The sequence below is a fragment of the Microtus oregoni genome, unplaced genomic scaffold, assembly GCF_018167655.1.
Source record: "Microtus oregoni isolate MIOR12 unplaced genomic scaffold, Mior012 000004F_ref0000308, whole genome shotgun sequence".
Classification (NCBI taxonomy): Eukaryota; Metazoa; Chordata; class Mammalia; order Rodentia; family Cricetidae; genus Microtus; species Microtus oregoni.
Window position 1 is genome coordinate 40,215,791 of NW_024543063.1, and position 21,563 is coordinate 40,237,353.

The following is a 21,563-nucleotide window of genomic DNA, read 5'->3' on the forward strand; positions in this document are numbered from 1 at the left end:
TGGAGCCAGTTATCTCCACCTGTGGTATGCTGAGTTTAAACTCAGGTCAGCAGGCCTCTGTGTGAATGCCTCTACCCACTGAGCCAAACTTCTGGCTTGAGGCTACTGAAAAACATATCTTAATTATTTATGAGTGTGTTGAAAGGTCTCATGCATGGCAGGAAATGCAATTTCTCCTCTAGAAAGGCATACCCATTCACGTGTTCCCACCGTGATTGTGAGAAGCTCCTGGCCTCCCAGACTTAGACCACACATGCGTTCCTCTTAGAACATGTGTGTGTGTCTCTAGGATCTAAGTGTCATTGAATATAATGTGACAGAAGACCATGACAAGCAGTATACGAAAATCAGCTGCTCAGTTAGTGGTTACAGTCAGAGTGGCCTCCCTTGTTGTCCCCACTGAAGGAGAAGGCATGGTGAAAAGTTACTGTAGGGTCTAAGGACCGTGAGCGAGAAGAAAGCAACACCCATGACTTCATTAAGGGGCTGTCTGCCAGATTTTCCAACAGTGAGCTTACTAGCTACCACTTTTCTATTTTCCCACTTTGACAGCAGGGAGGCCTCAAGTGCCGCCCACAGGGAGGAGGATGAGAATCCCACTGGGTCTCTAGTGGAGGCAGGGTCTAGGAATCCTATTAGAAGCATTTTTCTACATTAGTTAGGTACAGGAGATAGCCATTTTATCTATGGATTTGGCAACAAGAAAAATGTCAAGACCAAAACCACAAAGTTATGTATATTGAATATTTGAGATGCTGATGGTTTTGTTTTAAAGGACACTAATACTTATTATTATTTAATAATACTTTGGTACCATTAGTTGTCCTGTTTATGAAAGATAGTCAGTTTGAAGAATTTTTTTCTCTTTTTTTTGATTTTCCTGTTTTAAATACACTACAGAGAGCAAGGGGGGGGTCAATGTATAGATAGTAAATACTCTTCCAGCTCAAAAGCTACAGATCTGCACAGTTGTGTACTTTAATATTTCCAGTGGCTCACGGTATGAGGACGTTGCTTTCCTATTTACTGTGTTATGAACTGCGCTCACTGTCTTCAGCACAGTCAACTCATCAAAAATACCTCATTGTCCTCTGTCTGATTTACATGTATGGTAAGAATTGCTTAATGTGAGCAAAGAAAACACAAAGCATGATGATGATTATTATATACTGGAGAAGTTGGGCAGGAGGTAGGCATGAATGCTGGTTCTCCTGAATGCTTCATACACCAACTCCGCCATTTCACCATGGATTTTGCCCACAGCAGTCACTGCTGGGGAAGACTTCTGGGAAATTTCCAGTTCTTTTCATTCCTTTCATATTTATATGGAATTCTTTGGGGAGAAACATTTGCCACACTCTCATTTATTCACTAATTTAGTTCGTGTTTAAAAACAATATTTTACAAGGTCTAAATATGTGTCTTTTAGCTGTGTATGCACGTGAATACTAGTGCTCTTGGGGAAAAGAAGTGGTGGGAATTATACATATAATAAATTATGTATTTATGTCCCCTACAAAGAGTGAGGAAGGAAGGGGAAAGCTCCAGAATACATACATATCCTGCTACAGCTAAGAATCAGGAATTCCTCTAAATGTCTTACTGATCTCTTTCATGGGTGAACGATATTTAGAAACCAGAATTTCAGTGCCAGGTGTGCTCATGGCTGCAGAGGGATCATTGCTTCCTGGCATGCTCAGTAAACACAGCTCGGAAAACGATGTGTGTGCGTCTTAGTTAGGGGTATTACTGCTGTGATGAGACACCATGACCAAAAACAACCTGGGGAGGAAAGGGTTTCTCTGGCTTACACTTCCACATCATAGTCCATCATTGAAGGAAGTCAGGATGGGAACTCAGGCAGGGCAGGAACCTAGAGTCAGGAGCTGATGCAGAAGCCAAGGAGGAGAGCAGCTTACTGGATTGTTCATCATGGCTTGCTCGGCTGGCCTGCTTTGTTAAAGAACCCAGGACCATCAGCCCAGCCAAGGTACCACCCACAGTGATCTGGGCCGTCCTATATCAACCAAGAAAATGTGCTATAGCCTTGCCCACAGGCCAGCCTAGAGGGGGCATTTTCCTAATTGAGAGTCCCTCTTCCAAAAATGACGCTAGTGTGTGTCTAGTTGACACATTACTAAGCAGGACATGTGCCAATTGGTATATGCTACACACCTGTATTTGCTATGTGTATTTATCCCTAAGCATGTGTTTGTATTTACATCTAGGATTCTGATACAGCATTCTAGCCTTTCTCCTTTATTCTTTATAACTTCTTGCTGGGGTACTGTATTGGCTGGTTTTGTGTGTCAACTTGACACAAACTAGAGTCATCAGAGAGGAAGGAGCCTCAGTTGAGGAAATGCCTCCATGAGATCCAACTGGAAGGCATTTTCTTAATTAGTGATCAATGGGGGAAGGCCCACCCATGGTGGGTGGTGCCATCCCTGGTTTGGTCCTGGGTTCTATAAGAAAGCATGCTGGTCAAGGCAGGGAAAGCAAAATGGCAAGCAGCACCGCTCCGTGTCCTCTGCATCAGCTCCCGCCTCCAGGAGCCTGGCCTGTTTAACTTCCTGTCCTGACTTCCTTCAGTGGTGAACAGCGATGTGGAAGTGTAAGCTGAGTAAACCCTTTTCTCCCTAACTTGCTTTATGGTTATGGTATTTCATCGCAGCAACAGAAACCCTAACTAAGTCAGATAATGAGAATCTTGGCTCCAGATATGGACAAATTATTTACTGACCTGCTCAATTACAGCATGCAGTTAAAATAGCCTCCCCACTCCCACTCTCTCTCCCGTGAGAAGCACAGCTAACGGAGTAGAATGTTTGCATTCAGTGCTTCTTGTCATTAGCCTGAACTATCTGTTCAGAGCGCTCATCCCCCCGCCCTTCCAACAAGGAAGCAGCACACATTTGCAATGCATTTGTCTGCCATCGCTGTACCACTTGGCAGAATTCAGAAGCTGAAGAGCTATCTGTTGAGTTGCCCACAGTCTGTTAGGTCAGGGGTCTAGGCAAGTTTCGCTGTTCCTTTGTGAACAGTTTCATGACAGACTTTGCGAAGGATTGTTTGGGGTATTGAATTTATAAGAAGAGTTATTAATTCTGTGAACAAACCAATGGACAGACAAGGGCATGGCGAGAGTTCTGAGGCGAATTCCAGCTCCATCACTGGAGACAGACAGCACGGTGGAGGCTCTGATGTCAGGAAATGAGAGACCGTGAGACAGAAGTGGGTATCTCTGGTGACTGCCTTACTGGGGATAATGGTAGTTTCACAGCACAAGTCTGTGCTAACCTCTGAATCCATGGCAGGAGTGAAGAGGGTGTAGGGAGGAATATGTGTGGCCACCAATACCTCTTCAGATGTAGTCAGGTGAGAGGGAGATCCTGGCACCTGGCTGTCTGCTAGCTGGGGACTCACAGGGTCTCGGTAGGTGCCTGTTGGTAGCTGTGAGCTGGGAAGTGCCACCGCCCGTTATTGTAGTCTGTGCAGCAGCTGGGTTCCTGCCTCACACCCTCACACTCTGCTGAGGGTCTGAATGAGACAGACATGAAGATGTCTACTGTGGTGGGGTCTTATCCCATGGCTCTGGGGAAGACGTGTTCTAGGCTGACTCTGATTGTAGCGGATGCCAGCTTAGCAGCTGGACGAGTGAAGTCTTCGCCTCTCTGCTAGCTGTCAGCCGGGGTCACTCTCAGCTCCTTAGCATTTCTCTCCAGCTCTTGCATGAGCCCTTCAAAACTCGAAGCAAGGAAAAAAAATACCCTGGAATCCTATTTCCATTTAGAATCTGACCTCTGCTATCGGCTGGAATAAATTTTGCTTTTAAAAGGCTCAAGTGGATAGATTAGCCCCATCCAAAAAAGTTCTCCCTTTGGTGACCTGAAACTTGTCTGACTGAAAGTCTTAATTATGTCCAAAATTTTTTTCTTTATATGTCATATAATATCATAGGAAACCTTAGGATCCACTATGGAATCCTGCTTATATATAAAGTTGCATCCATTTGTTTCCATTGGTACATCATTCCAGGATCCCTCATATCCAGGTTGAGATGTGAAAGTGTAGGGGTGTCTATAACTGTGGTGACGAAGATGATGTAATATTTAATTGTGTTTTTTAAATATGTGTGTATGTTCTGTATAAACCGTGCTTCGATGAAGTCATTAAATATGAGCATTTGCATGTAGTTACATGTGTTACTTGTGGTGTACAAATTCATTGGCTTGTCTGTTCAACTGTGAAGGTGAACACTGGCCAGTGCAACACACCCAACACTTTCTTGGAACCCCTCAGTAGACAACGTCTTCCCTTACAACCCACCTTTTGTAACCCCTGATCTAGATCTGTTCACTTCTTCCTTTACAAGGTGCTACTTTCAAAAGGTCACATGAGTGGCATTGGACAGTACAGAGTTTTGGGGTTTGGTTCGTAGCACTCAACAAAGTGTATTTAGGAAGTGTTTGTGCTGTTGCTTTAATCTGAAGTCCCTACTTTTTACAGTCGGTCCTCTCCACTGTAGATGGCGACAGAGCTTGTTCCCAACCACGATGATGCTAGGAAAACACTGTAAGGTTTACCAAAAGCAACAGGCTTACCTTAGTCATTCTCCATAGAACTTCGTCCGCTTAAGGGACTAAGCTTTATTAGATTACTTTTTGTAAGTAACAAGGAACACACACACACACACACACACACACACACACACACACACACACGCTTGAGCGCCACATGTGCTTCAGTGGATGATTGACAGCTAGGTCGAACTGACGGCTATATCATATTGACTTATGTAACAGCTGCCTGTGTCTTACTAACATGTGTTGAGGCTGAAGGAGTTCCTAGAGGCTGGAAACTCAAAGGCCATCTGCATAAAGCTTTCTATATCCAGCCTCATTTGTTTCCTAGGGGCCAATGTGATTCCCAAGTTCCTGTTGGTAGAGGCTCAGCTAAATTTTTCAAGGAGTTCCTTCAAGGCTATAAAACAGAAAGGAAACTTCATGATCCCTGCACAGAATATTACTAGCATTAAAAATTGATTAAAAAAAACTTTGAAGACAAAGAATTTAAATTCAAGAATTAATGAAATCCTTAAATGATCATATTCTCTTACAACCTTGTAATTGCAATTTGACTCATTAGTCCTAATAAGTTAAGGGATATATAGTAAGATATATAAGAATATTTTTCATGGAAAACGTTGACAAGAATGAGAAAAATTTGCTAACTGTAAATGCATAATTTACGTATAGTCTATTGGAATAAAATCATTCTTTGTCCACAAAGATAAATCTTTATCTTTTTCTTCATAGAAGTAATAAAAAAATCCCTAAAAAACTTTAGATTTATTTATTTTGTGTGTGGGTGGCATGAGGAGGTGCTTGAGTACATGGCGAACATTGGAGGCCAGAGGCCAGCGTGTGGAAGCCAGTTCTCCCGTACCACCATGTGTGTCCTTGGAAATGAACTCAGGACCTCAGGCTTGGTGGCAGGTGCCTCAATACCCACTAAGCAACACTTTTACTTAAATGCATTGCTAAGCCAAATGTCTCTGTTAATGATGATTCTTTTAGACATGGGGAGTGTGTTTAAAAGTACATATATGGAAAAGAAAAGTACCAAAACAGGACACACAGGGAATTGTTACTTAAATAGAACTATCTTATAGATTTGAATATAGTATTCTTCTTAGGATGCTTGGAAAACATACACACTATGCATGGGTTGGAAAAGTATTTAGAAAAATAACTTCATAGTTATTATTCACAGTGTAAATATGAATTTTAAAACAGTATTCATGATTGAGGGCAAAATAATTTTCATGGAAGGAAAATATTTCCTTTAAATGGTTTAAGCTCACGACTCACTGTTAGGGAATAAAACAAAGCATGTTTAGATGGTGTCATTTTCAGATGGAGTGATGTTATTGGCGAGATTTGCATTTGTTTTTCTCTTCCTGTTAAGTTCCTTGTTCCTTGAGAGACTGGAAATGTTCTCACACATTTACAGTGAAAGTTAGCATTCCTTGGGAGCTAATTAGTCATGGACCCTACTGTACTGTCCCTGAACCCCTTATACCCAGTTGAATCACATAAAGATTCCCTTTGTACAGAGAGTTTTAAAACATTTCAGTAGGCTGGCAAGATGGCTCCACCAGTAAAGGTGGCTGCAGAACAAACCTGCTGCCCTGAGTTCGATTCCCTGATTCCACGGTGGAAGGATACACTAACCGCTTAAACAGCTGTCTCTGACATCCACATGGGCACGGTGGCGGGCATTCACACAGAGAAGCACACTCACACACCTACAGTAAGAATAGAATAAAAAATTTGAGGCCGACCCAACAAGTACTAAAGGCTGAACATGCGTGGAATGGTTGCCACCAACTTCCCGTCCCCATTTCCAACCTCACTGTTGGAAAGAAATAAAATCAGAACCCTGCCCTGGGATTTTAAATAGAAAATATCAAATCTTCTTCCTTTCTCTAGAAGCCATGTCCAGTATTCCCCCCCGCCCCCCGCCCCACTGGGCTCACGTAAACAGGAATACCAATAATAGCTACTTGTTTCGTCTTTAAAATAAAGGTTTTCCCCCCCCCTTAGGCTAGAGTTCTTTTACTGTGCTCACATGCTGCCAATTTATTCTGGGCAGTGTTCTCATGAAAGCAGGTTAAACGACAAGAGTGGGAAGCAGGAAAGGGGCTAAACGAGTTAAAGGTCGGTTTTTGAGTTGACTTTCCCCTTACGGAGAGCTACATAGAATGCATCTCGGCTCCTCCATCTAAGGAATGGCTGCAAAAAGATTTACCTGCTGACATCCGGGTCAGCATGGGTCACCTTCACAGTGACCTGTCAGACTGTGGGACTGTGGAGGCCAATCTAACCTTAAAGGCACTCCAGGGGGCTGGGATCCAAGGGGGGTGGAAGGTGGAAATTTAAGAAACAATGGAGGCCAGGTGTTGCCATTGACACCCGGGGGATGCAGTGTGGCACTGGGCAGTTGATGGGGCAGAGAAAGAGCTGAGATGAGCGAAGGCAACACTAGGGGGATCTCTTCGACTTTGAATGGCCAGAAGTCTCACATCCATCATCAGAATGCCCTGTATGTAGTTCAGTGCACAGTTCCTGCCTAGCGTTCATAAGGTCGGGTTTCCATTCCAAGCACCAAAACAAATACAGGACTTGCCCCAGAGGATGGATGGCAAGAGACTACTGGACTTGCATCTGGAGGTCTCCATTCAGCCATTCTGGCTTCAGCCCTGAGTGATGCTGATGCTGCTGGTCAGGTGGTGACATTCTGATGATGTGTCTTTGAGGAAGACCACTGACCTTGGGAATTTCCTGGTCTCCCAAGCCCTTTAACCTATGGGGGGGGGGGGTACTGAGGATGGAACCTCGGGAGTTAGCTGCACGCGCTAGGCATCTGCTAGGCTAGGGCCAGTGGATTACATCCTCAGTCTTCTTGATACGTTTTTTTGTGATGTGACAGTCTGTCCCTAAAGTGTTTAGACTGACCTTAAACAAACCTTATAGATTAGGCAGGCCTTGAAGCTGCAACTTTCCAACCTCAGCCTCTCTAGGAAGTTGGGGTCACAGACTGTGCCACCAGGCCAGCTAGGTTACATATTTAAGAAGTGGAGAAAAATTACATGGGAATACAGAGCATGACTGATAGAAGCCAAATGTTACTTCATGGAAACAAAGGGGTTCAAGAATAAGGCAATGTTTAGATACGACTGACAAATTACCTAAGGCATCTTCTGACTAAGTAACCTCTCTAGCATCTTTTAAACTTCATTTTTATCATCCACATGTTTTCTATTTTGTTTAATCTACAACTAACCTATTATTTTAGGTAGAAAAGAAATCGATATACATATTTATACATTTTACATTGGGTGTCAATGTAGGTTTTGCATGTTTGTACATTTACATTATACATATATACATAATACACGCATATAGGGTCATAAATCATATACACATAGTTTATAATTAAAGCATACAGAAATTTCAAATAAAACAATTAATGATAGTTAACTACAGTGTTGTCAGCTGATTCAAGAACTTCTCTTTTGAGTAGCAAACTACTATCTTCTGAGTGAAGATTTGAAGTTACCTATGATGGTATAATGCAAATGACCAGTCAAGGAATTATAGTCGACTGCCTTTGCTGGGTGTTGGACCTTAGCAGCATGCATAATTCATAGAAAAGTATGGTGTGGAGGCATATGGAGTAACCTTCAAAAATAAATCAAGGAAAATCCAGTTACTAATCTACAGAGTCGTTTACCGGAAGGAAGGTAATGTGAAGGGAAGCATTTCATCATTCTGCGCACCTTAATGCCACCCATGATGGAAGTTATCCGGGGATACATATTACATGTGGAATAGAAAATGTTCATGCCTGAATATCTGCCACATGGAAAGAACACAGCCACACATATTGCCAAGTGAGTAGAGAGGCAGAGGTATTAAATTAAGCAGAAACGGTTTGCTTTGATTGTGGAGTTCAACAGAAAGGAGGAGGAGGCTGGAAGAGAAAGACTTAGCTAGAGTCCTGGAGGACGCTGGTTGAGAGTAGAATCAGTACCCAGGCAGGCATTGGTACTCATGAGACTCCCTACCTATCACTGAGTAAATACAAGGTCGTGGAGCTGCCTTGGTGAAAGGGACATCTCTGGACAATGTTGATGAGCGAGGCTCAGAAATCTTCCCTGAGTAAGAAAGACTGTGACTTAAAGAAGTTATTGTTTTTTGTTAAGCTGTAGTGATGTTTATAGATTTTTCAAAATATTTATATCTGTGCTGGTTAAGGACGTCGGTCCTGATTTTATATAAATTAAGATGAAATGAAATGACACACATGAAATGACAGTGATTATAAATTTTCAAAGCAGAATCCCTCTCCTATGAGTTTCTGTGAAAGTTGGTAAATGAGATAAGAATCCAGTAAGGCGTAGATGATCTGAGGATCTGACTTTACCACGATTTCTCAAAGAAAGTATTTCCTACAGTAACACAGAACACTTGCTTTGCTTTGATTTGTGTGTGTGTGTGTGTGTGTGTGTGTGTGTGTGTGTGTGTGTGTGTGAAAGAGAGAGCGAGAGTAGGCAACTGGCCTTTGATTATCCACGGCAGCTAGACAAAAGGAGCAAATAGGTCAGAGGAGAACAAAGCACTGTGTTCCAGAATCTTCTCTGGAAAAAGGGGAGTGAGCTCCTAGGGGAGGGAACCTATGTTCTTATTCCTCCGGGACTCTGAATTGGTCTTCACATTTAGATTACATTATTAGAGGAATAATTGGGTTGGAGCAGGCTCTATGCTCTCGGGTGTATTTATTTTTTACTCCTGCTCATGTGGACTTACCCTGCTATTAATTGTATCAATACAGTACAGAGCAGATCTTCAACACAAGTAGCCAGCTTTGAGGTCATTCCAGGAAATATTGAGAGGAGTAGGAAGTAGAGGAAGGAAAGGCAGGAAGCCACTAAAATGTCAGTGGAGCCACTTCCTGCTGGGTAATGAAGACCAAGCCCTTTTGGGAAACATTGGGATTTAGTAACAGAACTCAGAGGACAATAAATATGGAATATTCAAGGGTCTAAAGTCTCAGTGGGTAAAGTTCTTGCCCCAGCGTGGAGACTGGAATTCAACCTGCAGAATTCACATAAAAAGTTGGGTGTGACAATGAGTACCTGTAATCCCAGTAGGAGGAGACAGAGACAGGCAGATCCTGGGTTCACAGACTGGCCAGTCTGGCTGATCAGTGAGCTCCAAATTCAATGGGTAGCCCTATCTCAGAAAATGGGGTGGAGAGAATAGAGGAAACCCCTGAGGTCAGCATCAGGCTTCCACAATAAACACATGGGTGCACACATAGAAAAGATGAAGTTTCGTCCTCCAGATCCTTCCTCCCCATCTCCTCAGTCTTTTCATCTGGTCTTCCACAAAGAGGCTGAGAGCGATTCCTCAGACAGGGTCCTCAGAACGCCTTCCATGTGTACTGTGGTGGTAACCACTGTGGTGATGAGCAGAGTACTGGCAGCATCTGTAATATGTTCACACTGCTGTGTCCACTTGGAGGTGTCCTTGATAATTATTTAGTTCTTCTTCAAGACTGGATTTGAACAACCAGGAAAAGTGTGTGGGGGTGGGGCTGGGGAACACATCAAAAAACCTGTTTGAGAAGAGTAATGTAGGCAATCCTCATCTCTGAAGGTAGGATTTGGAGGCAAAGTTAAGTCTTAAACAAATTTTGATTAGGGTATATTAATTATATAAAACAATGACCTTTGCTGTGACACCTTCAAACAGGTAAGAAGGTGTTTGATAATATTTATTCCCCCATTTATCCACACCAATCCCCCACCCTCCCAAGGACCCCTGTCTAACAGATCTCTAATAGTCCCCCATTCTATTTTTATTTCTTCCCTTTTTTCTTTACTTCTTTCATTTCTTTTCTTTCCTCCTTTCTTCTTTTTCTCTTTTTTCTTCCTTACTCCCATCTTTCCTTCTGTTATTTCTATTTTGCAGCTGAGATAAAGCATTACATTCTCATCTTTCTGAGTCTGAATTGTTTTCGCTTAATAAAATAATCTCCAGTTCTATCTGCTTGGTTTTTTTTTACAAGTTTTGTCTTCCTTAATGGTTTTCTATTACCACATATTCCTGATTTATTCATCTGTTGATGGGCAGCTGTATTGATTCCATGACTTAGCTATTACAAATATGGTGGTAAGAATTATGGGTGCACAGGTATCTCTGTGGTGTGCTGCAGATTCTTCTGGTATATACCCAGAGGAGATATAGATCTTGTTCTGTGCTCAGTTTTTAGGAAACTCCATACTGATTTCTTTCCACAGTGGTTGTGTGAGCAACACACAGGGGAGGCACTAGCCTAGGCAATAGCTTTGTGAAAAGAACCCAGTCACTCAGGAAGTACTAACAGCAATTGACAAATGGACTGCACAGCACTAACAAGACTCTTCACAGCATGGGAAACAAACAAGGAACAGGAAATCCACAGAAGCGAGAAAGTCTCTATCATCACATACTGGTGATGAATGTCCAGAATATATAAAGAACTCAGATAAATAAATGAGCACCAAAAGAACAAATGATCTAGTTACTAAGTGAGCTTGGCTTATAAATACATGCAAGATGATCATCATGTCTTAGTCATCAGGAAAATACAAATAAAAACTACACTGAGATTCCATCTCACTTCAATAGAAAGCCTTCAATCAAGAAATCAAAAATTCAACAACTATTGGTGAGGTTGGAGCATAAAGAACGTGTTCGTATTGCTGGCGGGTGGTTTCAAGTATGGATCTTTGAAGCTGGGCTTCTCATTTGTCTCAGGCTTCAGGGATGTGTAGTAATTCAAACTCCACAGAAATGGGTAGATGGGGGTAGGTGGGCACCAATCTTCATGGACTTTAGAAGACAACCATTGTCTTAGTTACCTCCACACTTGCTGTGACAAAAATACCAAGCCAAAGCAACCTAAGGGAGAAAGGGTTTGTTTTGGCTCACACTTCCAATGAATGTAGTCCCTCGCAGCCTGGAAGGCTCAGCAGCTGGAACAGGAAGCTGATTGGTCATGTTTCACTCACATTCACAAAGAATGGAATAAATAAGACATGAGGACAGGCCCCGAAGTAATGGTTCTCGACCTTTCTAATGCTATGAACTTAAATACAATTCCTCATGTTGTGGTGACCCCCAACCATGAAATTATTTTGTTGTTACTTCATAATTGTAATTTTGCTATTCTTATGCTGTATATCTGATATTGGACCACCAAAGGGGTCATGACCCTCAGGTCGAGAACCACTACCCCTAAAACTTGAATGTCTGATCTTAGTAACCGACCCTGTCAGTGAGGCTTCACCTTTTAAAGGTACCACAACCTTCCCAAATAATACCATCATCCAGAGACCAAACATTCAAACTCGTTAGCCTATAAGGAACATTTTAGACCCAAACCATGACACCCATCTAGAATTTAGAAGAGGTGACCTTCAAAGAGAGTTTTTCATTGTAATTGCGGTAATTCCAGTCCAATCAAATGGAATGAAGTTCCTGAAAAGGAATCCACAGAAGCATGGATGGGAGACGGTTGCCTACACTTTACGAGATGGGCTCTCCCAGAAGACTCATCAATTAGAGGTAAAGGCAATAAAAGAAAAATTTTGCCCCATCTGGTTCCACATAAAACTCCCCAAGAGCTTTGACAAAGAGTCTCCTCCGTAAAGCAAGGGCGGACCTCTGGGGAGACATTTGTTTTTCTGGCTCCTCCGCAATGCTTTCTCTTCTTCGGGTGTTATTTCAGTAGAGCCAGATGACATGCTCTTGCTATTTTTATAAGATTTTAAAGGCTTAAGCAGGGCAAATATGTCTCTTCAAGCTGCCTTCTGCAATAAGCCTGATGCTAAGGCAGCTTTATTTGCCATAAAGAGTAACATTAGCCTCGTGGAGCGACAGGCGATTTCTGATAATCTAAAGGATGATTCCTCTGTCTCAGATCAGGGCAAGGAAGGCTTTATTTTCCAATTTTTTTTTAAAAAAGCTACCAGTATACAGTAAATTATATTTTGACCAGGATATTGTTTCTCCATTCTTGTAAGGTACTGGTATTTCAGTGTTTTGTTGAGTATAGAAAGTTATGTTCAAGAAGATTTTTGTTGTGGCTACAGGATCTCATGTAGCCCTCGCTGGCCTAGGATTTTTGATGGTGTCACCATCTCCCCAGGGCTGTCATTACAGGTATGAGCCACCATGCCTGGATTGGTGGTGTTGGGAATATAATCCTGGTCTTCATGCATTGTGGGAAAACACTCCAACATTCCAGGCTGAAGGTAATTTTTATATTCAGTAAGCAGTAACCTTTCTCACATTTTTGTGCCTGTCTCTGACCACTAATATCACAGCTAAATTCATGTCTTTTTTGACAGCCCCACTTGGCATACCTGTTGTCATTTAAAATATATCTGATGTGGGGTTGCATATCAGATGTTTACATTCTGATTCAGAGCAGTAGCAAAATTACAGTTATGAAGTAGCAATGAAATAATCTTATGTTTGGGCTCATCACAACATTGGGAACTGTATTAAAGGGCCCAAGGATTAGGAAGGTTGAGAACCACTCTTCTTAAGGCTGTATAAGATCTGACCTGCAAGTATTGGGCCACTGAGCTCTGAGACTAGAAAGTTGACTGTTGCTCATTTCCGAGAGCCCTGATCTCCATGGACTTCACTCTCATGCTGAAGGAGACACTTCTTAGGGTGGCTTCCATACTGAAAGTTTCATGACTTAAGTCATAATAAAATATTGTGTTTGGATCCATCATACCTGGCCATCACCAATTATCACTGACATGATTGCACCACTGTTTCGTGTCCAGATGTTTATGACAGATAACATATGTCTTTGTCCTGCTGTGAAACTGCAGGCTTTTGGAATTTGCCTGCCTTGGGCCCAGAGCGTGCACTGAGAACACATGTGAGTGGTTGGCACGTGTCTTTCCCACACATTTTGGAATGCAAGTGTGAGCCGTCATCATGTCCCATCATGACTGTCTGGAAGCAAGTACGAGCAGTCAGTATGTCCAGTCATGCCTGTCTGGAAGAGCATGAACTTGCATTTTGTAAAAAGTGTGCTGTCTTCTCAGCACCTTAACAACAAATGACAACTTTAAATTCCAACAACATTTGAATTGAGGCCATTTGCTGGCTTAAGTTTATGCACTCCCAGTGAGCTGAATAATAATAGGTCTGGAGCTAAGTCCTCCTCCTCCATGTCTCTGCCATATTTCACTTTGGAAAATTCCACATCATACAGCAGTGCCCAACGTGATCATTAAGTAAAACTGTAATTAAGGTGACATCGGCAGTTTCAGTAATTAGTGTCTCGCTGTAACTGTAAGGTAAAAATAACATTCCTTGCCGCTGTGACCGGGCAGCTGTGGGCTCACACTGATAATGTACCTTGGCAATTTAACATGACTAATGGTGTGAGCTCTTCTTCACAGGGGATTGTGTTAATCTTCAAAAGTTCCAGCTTCACAGTGTGTGCAAATGCTGCTTCTCTCTGGTGCTGCAGCGGTCCTCACATCCATGATTCTCAGCTGAGTGTCTTGGAATTCACTGTTGTAACTGGACCAGTGGGTGGCACGGGTGTCTCTAATGTTGAAGAATCTAGCAACAAGCAGGCAAGGTGGTCACTGGGTGGGGTTTTGACAGCCTCCTGCCAACATTACCCATATACACGCACACATACATAGTTTTAAATTTATGTTTTATGTATGTGTGTGACTGTGTATGTGTGTTCCTCTGTGTGTTTCTGTGCACCATGTGCATACAGGAACCTGTGGAGGTTTTGAGCTACCCTGCTAGGAACTGGGTTCTCTGGAAGAGTCGTCAGTGCACTTGACTGCTGAGACATCTATCCAGCTCAGCCCCTTCAAGTAAATGTCCTGTACATTAGAATCTGAGGGTTGTTGTCCCTGACAGTCCAGATAAAAGGCCTGTTATGGTCCCCAAATGAAGTCATCCATTAAGGAATCAAAAAGGGGCTTCTGCCCATTATTTCTATTAATTTTATTTGTGAGCCCTTTGAGTGTGACTCTTGTCCATTTTCCCTTAAAATGTTATCTGTTTTCAGATGCTCTTTATATATTAGGGTTACTAACTCTTCATTGTGTTATTAATTGCAGATATTCCAGTGTTTTGCTTGCTTTTCATTACTCTTGTATTTTGACTAAATGATGTGTTTTTTAAAACATGATCAAGTTTAATGATCTTTTCTCATATAGTTTCTTGCTGTTGAGTCATATTTAAGATTGTTTTTCTATTTTTAATTTATGGAGAATTTATCCAGGCTTTGGTTGCTAAAGTTTATACACTTTCACTTTTGCTTTCCTACACTGCTGAGCAGTGATCTAAATTCCATTTTTAAAGCGGATTCTCTCTTTCTCCACTGCTTTGACATGAAGGCTTTATCACATATTTCATAAGGCACAAATTTCCACATGACTTGGCAACGGATCTTTTTACCGTATCACTTTTGTTGCTTTGCAACCTCAAAATGAAATTTAAAATGTGAAAAGACTTAGAACATTCAGTATCAATCAGCATTGATTTAGTGGCATTAATCCAGGCAAGCCTAGAATTGGTTAATAGATAAAGTCTGACTCTTTTTTTTTTGTCTGTGTCATATAACAAAGAAATTTTAGGAAGATAAAAGCAATTATCAATGAACAAAATGATATTTAAATCTATTAATAAAATGACTTTTACCACTATTATGATTATGGAATATGACATTGCTGAAAATGGCTTGGTTGAAATCTGGTACTTCAAAGAGCATGGAGACATTACAATATTACCATAGTATGTGGCTCTTCAGCCTAATGTGTGGATTAAAATTTGCTTTTCATTTTTGATTCTTGTACACCTACAGCACAATTTTTCCAAGGGAAAGCTCCTTATCTGTTGCGCTTTGCAGGTCTTTGCTAGATAACTTAGAAGAGATGCTGGATTTGGAAAGAACACTCTGTGATCTTGGTTGTCAGCCTCTGCAGAGTTATAATCTCCTTGCTTGGAGATTGGAGTCTTAGCTCCTTTTCAGACTCTCTAAGGTAATATCAGCATTGAAGCCCAAAGTTCTGAATTTGCATATTCAAACTCAAAGTGAGGGCTGGCAGATGGCTCAGCAGGTAAAGGCACTTAGAGCCCAGCCTGAGGACCTGAGTGTGATTCCTCAGACCCACATGGTAGATGGAGAGAATGGATTCTTCCAAGTTGTCCTTTGACTTCCATATTTGCTGTGGCATGTGCATGCGCACACACATACATGTGTACACACATGCATGCACACGTACACAAGTGCATGCACGCGCACACACACACACTAAGTAAAATGTAATAAAAACTTTAAAAACACTTAAAGTGAGATAATATTTTCCTATTCTAACTTGCATTTTAAAAAATGTGTTCAGTGTTTATTTGCCATTGAGTCAGAAGTAGGCACTTTTGGCTCAATGCTGGGAGTTCCTCCTTTCTGTGAGGTGGCTGGTCTACCTTCCTCTCATACTGGCAGCTTTGGGTCAGTTGTGACTGCCTTGGAAGTCACCTTCAACTGCGTTTTTCCTTAGACAACTCAACTCACATCCTCTGCATTTTTGTTTAGCCCTGTGAGCAGGATGGCCTTGCTTTATTGAGGTGTCTCTTTTTTGTTCTTTTGATCCATCTGTCCACCTATTTCTTTAAGTCTGAGATGCTTTGCTGAGATGCATGCTTGTGTATCTATGCTCCACTGACTACCTGGTATGAGAGATGAGCAATCATTTTTCCTTTGACCTGTTTTTCTTTTAGGGGAGTCTTGCAATCCAATGTCAAAGAAGCATGCGATTGGCATGCCGTCACCTCACTATCTTCATCATAAATAAATATTTAACTTTTCGGTTGTCTCCTCGTCTCTTCCAAGGCATAGATGCTTAGAATATTTCCTACCCAGACCACCACTAAAAAATGCTAGTTAATAACTCAAGATATTTTGGTATATAATAAACTTGAGTGATACCCTAATCAGGATATGCTTTCGCAGAGATTTGTTATCTGGGCACAACAATTAACATACTATGAATATTTCAGAATAGGCATAGACAGTAGAAATTGCCCCATGAATAATTGCACGTGGAAGACATAATGAATCTCTCTGTGACTGAAAGCCTGACAGAAAATCAAAGGACCAAAGGGAGTGGTAATGGGGATGAAAGGGATAAATTGAAAGCCAGCAAAGCATGTTAAATCTGTTCCTAATCTGGAATCTGAAGGTAAGAAGTAAATAGCCACAGTAACAACTCATCAAGGCTTATGAAAACACTCCACTTAGCGGTAGATAGCCTTTCACACGACAGTGTGATTGTACAAGGTGATGGCCCGCTAAGACACTCTAGAAACAATCACTTAGCTCCTTCCATCTTAGTTTACTGTGCGTCTCCAAAGCCTCTTTCTTTCTTTCTTTCTTTCTTTCTTTCTTTCTGTCACAGGTCTCACTTTCCTAGCCAAAACCTTATTTAAAAATAGGTTTATTTTATTTTTAATTATGTATGTGTATGTGCATGTCTATGTACCCATGTCAGTAGGGTAACCACAGAGGCCAGAAGACGGTGGTGGATGCTCTCAGTTTCAGTTATAGGGGGTTGAGAGTCTTCAGGTTCCTCCTGGAAATCAAACGCTGGTCATATGCAAGAACAGCAAGTGCTCTTAGTCCTGAACCATCTCTCTGACCCATTTTCTGGTTATTTTAAATGTTGTAAGATATTGAAAAATAAAAAGCCAAAGAAACAAAATAATTCAATTTTGCCCCATTTTATGCCCAATTTCAAGTCTCCAAAGAAACTGCCTATAAGCAGTCTGGTGGGTCCTTTCCTTGGCCATTTTCAGATTGTACAATTTTCGTATATTTTATGTCAGCACACATGATTGTTTGAGCATGTATTTGCACATGTGTGCTGATAAATAACAACATATGACAAGGGGTCCCTCTTGGACATCATTACAATGATGTAATCATTGTCTATGTATACATCATAGTTGTATAAACCCTGAAATCTTAGGTCTATCAAATACAGAAGTTTTTGTTTATTGCTTGTTTCAATTCGCCCTATCTGTTCTTCACAATTTACCATGGACTTGTTGGCTTGAAGAAGGGACATAGAGAGCCTCATTGTCTTGTTTTCCTAATTAGCTTCAATGGTCAACTTGACGCAACCTAGAGTCCACTAAGGGGGAGCCTCAGTGGAAGGCTTTCCCAGATCAGATTAGTCTGTGTGCATGTCTGTAGGAGATTGTCTTGATTGTAAATTGAGGGAGTAAGGCCCAGCACACTGAAGGTGACACCTTTCCCAGGGCAGATGGTCCAGCCATGTAGAAGAAATCTGAACATGAGCCTTCCTGCCAGTCCTCTGTGGTTCCCTGCTGTACTTCTTGGGCTTCTTGAAGTGAGCTCCTTGATTGGTGACTATGCCGCATCTATGAGCAAACCAGCCTGGCTTTCAGGTTCCTGCTTTGAGTTCTTGCCTTAGTTTCTCCTACACTCTTTCCTCCCCTAAGATTGTTTTCCAAAAGTGCTTCATCACAACAAGGAAGGAAACCAAAACATTGGCATCACGAAGCAGTAAGAGGCTCAGCGTTCAGTTCAAAGCAGACAGCTTTGTGGTTCTCATAATGCACATCTTGACAGGATGCATTGAATATTTCAGATTTAATTAACTGGCCATATATATGTTAGATCTATACACAGAAGGTAAAATTTCCAAAGTCAGCCATAGCATTTGCACTGGACTCAAGCGGGAGGAGTGAAACCGTGTCAGCAGTACAGGGTCACGCAGCGTGAGGGCTGGGTTTCCTGGTCACGCGAGCTCCAGGAGATGCCAACAGCGAAGACAACCTGAGCCGAAGCAGCGTAGCCGTTTGCGTTCCTCTCCTGCATTTGGGTTTTTGTGTTTGCTTAGTTTTTTGACAAATATGCAAAGCATTTCCCCAAGGAGGTCATTTCTTTCCAGGTATTTTCCCATCAAACACTTGAGTGGAGGAACAGCTGGCCGCGGCCGCAGAGAGACATTAGGGAGAGAGCAGCAGTTGGGGAGAGCCTGAGTGGGATGCTGGTGCAGGTCTGCGTTAGGGGAGGGGCAGTGGCTTCGGGCAGACACATTCACTGCTGGGCTTCCTATCATTCCACAGTATTAACACCTACAGATGCAAGGGCTAGCCTGGCGCTAATTTTCCAAAGTCTGTGAACATCCTTATTTAGAATATAAGGAGGGAGAAACGACACATGGATGAAAGCATGGGTCGTTTTCCTCCTAAATGCTGATCCAGTTCTTACTCAGTGAAAAAGTCTAATTCTGTGTTTTCTGCACAGGTAACTGGAACTGTGACTCTCAGCCTGAAAACAGCTAAAATATACAATTATTTTTGTAGCAAAAGGATGTTTTCTCTGATCGATCAAATTTGGTGTGTGAGGAGATTAAACATGAATCTAGTGTATTCTTCTGTTTTACACAAAGAATTTCTGAGTATGTTCTGGGAACTTTTATGGGAGTATAGGATCCCAGTACCAATTTTTTAACTTGGAAGATACAACTCTGTGTTCTCTTCCGGTAGTGTCACTGGAAGGCGGCACTGGCGTCCCTCCTCAGAAGCATGAACACCCTCATTTACTCTGTTTCTCGTGGTGCTGAAAAGACATTCCTGGGTTGAGTTAGACAGATGGCTCAGTGACTAAGAGCTTGCAGTGTTCTTTTTTTTTTAATTTATTTATTTATTAAAGATTTCTGCCTCCTCCCCGCCACCGCCTCCCATTTCCCTCCCCCTCCCCCGATCAAGTCCCCCTCCCTCATCAGCTCGAAGAGCAATCAGGGTTCCCTGCCCTGTGGGAAGTCTAAGGACCACCCACCTCCATCCAGGTCTAGTAAGGTGAGCATCCAAACTGCCTAGGCTCCCACAAAGCCAGTATGTGCAGTAGGCTGGAGAGATGGCTCAGAGGTTAAGAGCACTGGCTGCTCTTCCAAAGGTCCTGAGTTCAATTCCCAGCAACCACATGGTGGCTCACAACCATCTGTAATGGGGTCTGGTGCACTCTTCTGGTCTGCAGACATACACACAGACAGAATATTGTATACATAACAAATAAATAAATATTTCCGGACTGAAATCTCAAGGTCCAAATCAGGAGCAGAAGGAGAGAGAGCATGAGCAAGGAACTCAGGACCACAAGGGGTGCACCCACACACTGAGACAAAGACAATGGGGATGTTCTATCGGGAACCCACTAAGGCCAGCTGGGGATAAAACCGGACTTGCTGAACATAGTGGACAATGAGGACTACTGAGAACTCAAGAACAATGGCAATGGGTTTTTGATCCTACTGCAGTGTTCTTTAAGATAATCCAAGTTTGATTACTAGCACTCATGTTGGGCTGCACATAACTACCTGTAACTCCAGCACCAGAGAGGGCCTATCTATGGTCTGGCCTCTGTGGGCACCTGTATTCAACATGCTCTGTCTCTCTCTCTCTCTCTCTCTCTCTCTCTCTCTCTCTCTCTCTCTCTCACACACACACACACACACACACACACACACACAGAGAACTGAAAATTAAAAAAAAATCTAAAAAACTTGCCAGCATCCTGTCGTACTCTGAAATCTAAAAACCCGGATGACTTTCAGGCCCATTAACTATAATAAAATGGTGTAGCTCAGAGCTCACTCAGGAAGCCGACGAGACAGCCCAATAGCCTGATAACCAGAGTTCCACCCTAGAACTCATGTGAAAAAGTCAGGTGTGGTGGCACACATCCTTAGCCCAGGATTTCCATGGTGAGGAGGGTGGCAGAGATAGGAGGATTGCTGTGAAGCTCTGGGCCAGCTAGCTCAGAGTACACAGCAAAGCAGCAAAACAAGAAAGACCCTGTTTTTTTATTTTATTTTATTTTATTTTGTTTTTTCAAGACAGGATTTCTCTGTGGCTTTGGAGCCTGTCCTGGAACTAGCTCTGTAGACCAGGCTGGTCTCGAACTCACAGAGATCCGCCTGCCTCTGCCTCCCGAGTGCTGGGATTAAAGGCGTGCGCCACCACCGCCCGGCTAAGACCCTGTTTTAACAAGGTAGAAGAAGAGAAACAATTCCTGAAAGTTGTTCTGTGACCTTCACACTGCAACACATGCACACACACACACATACACACACACTGCAACCACACCCATACACACATAAATAAACATCTGAAAAAAATGCTACCAGGGATTCTCGAGAGCTTTAGCAATATTTAGAACTGTGTAGACTTTGGTAAAACTTTGAATTTTTGTAACATGGATCTCACTTGCTGAGCCCATGATGGGGTCACCTATGGAATTGCGTATTTTTAAGAGCTAGTGTGGACCTTAGTATACTTTTAAGATGACTGATTCTGTAGGAGAATAAATGATCAAGTACCTGCTTGCATTTCCATATGAATGGGCTGACAGCTGATTGACACTTGAGTGACACAGGCTGTGTGTGATCCTGTTGCAATAGAGCAATCATTTCATATGAATATCACATAATATTTAGCTAGTATAACATTAGCAATAATGAAGTCTCAACTGTTTCAGTGAAATCCAGATATGAAATCCTCTCAGATGGCGTGTGAACCTTCAGAGCGAGAGAATGACACTTCCATAGACAAGTATGGCACGCTCAGGCAGTCCTCCAGTATCATGGCAAATACTGAAATGTGCCCTTGGTTGACACTGACATTTAGAAAGACAAAGACATAAGAGCTTGGGGTAGCTAGGCCAACAAAGTAACATCTGTTTCTTTCACAAGAATTTTAGGGTAGTGTATAGCAGCAGCCCTGGGCCCACATACCTACATGGATGATAGTTGCCAAATAGCTGGTCAAGGAAAGAGCATACTCAGTGTCCTGGTGAGAGGTTCTCACAGAGCAGCATTCTGAATATATATTGGTGTCCTCCACTACCACCCACCACTTAGGAAAAAGGAG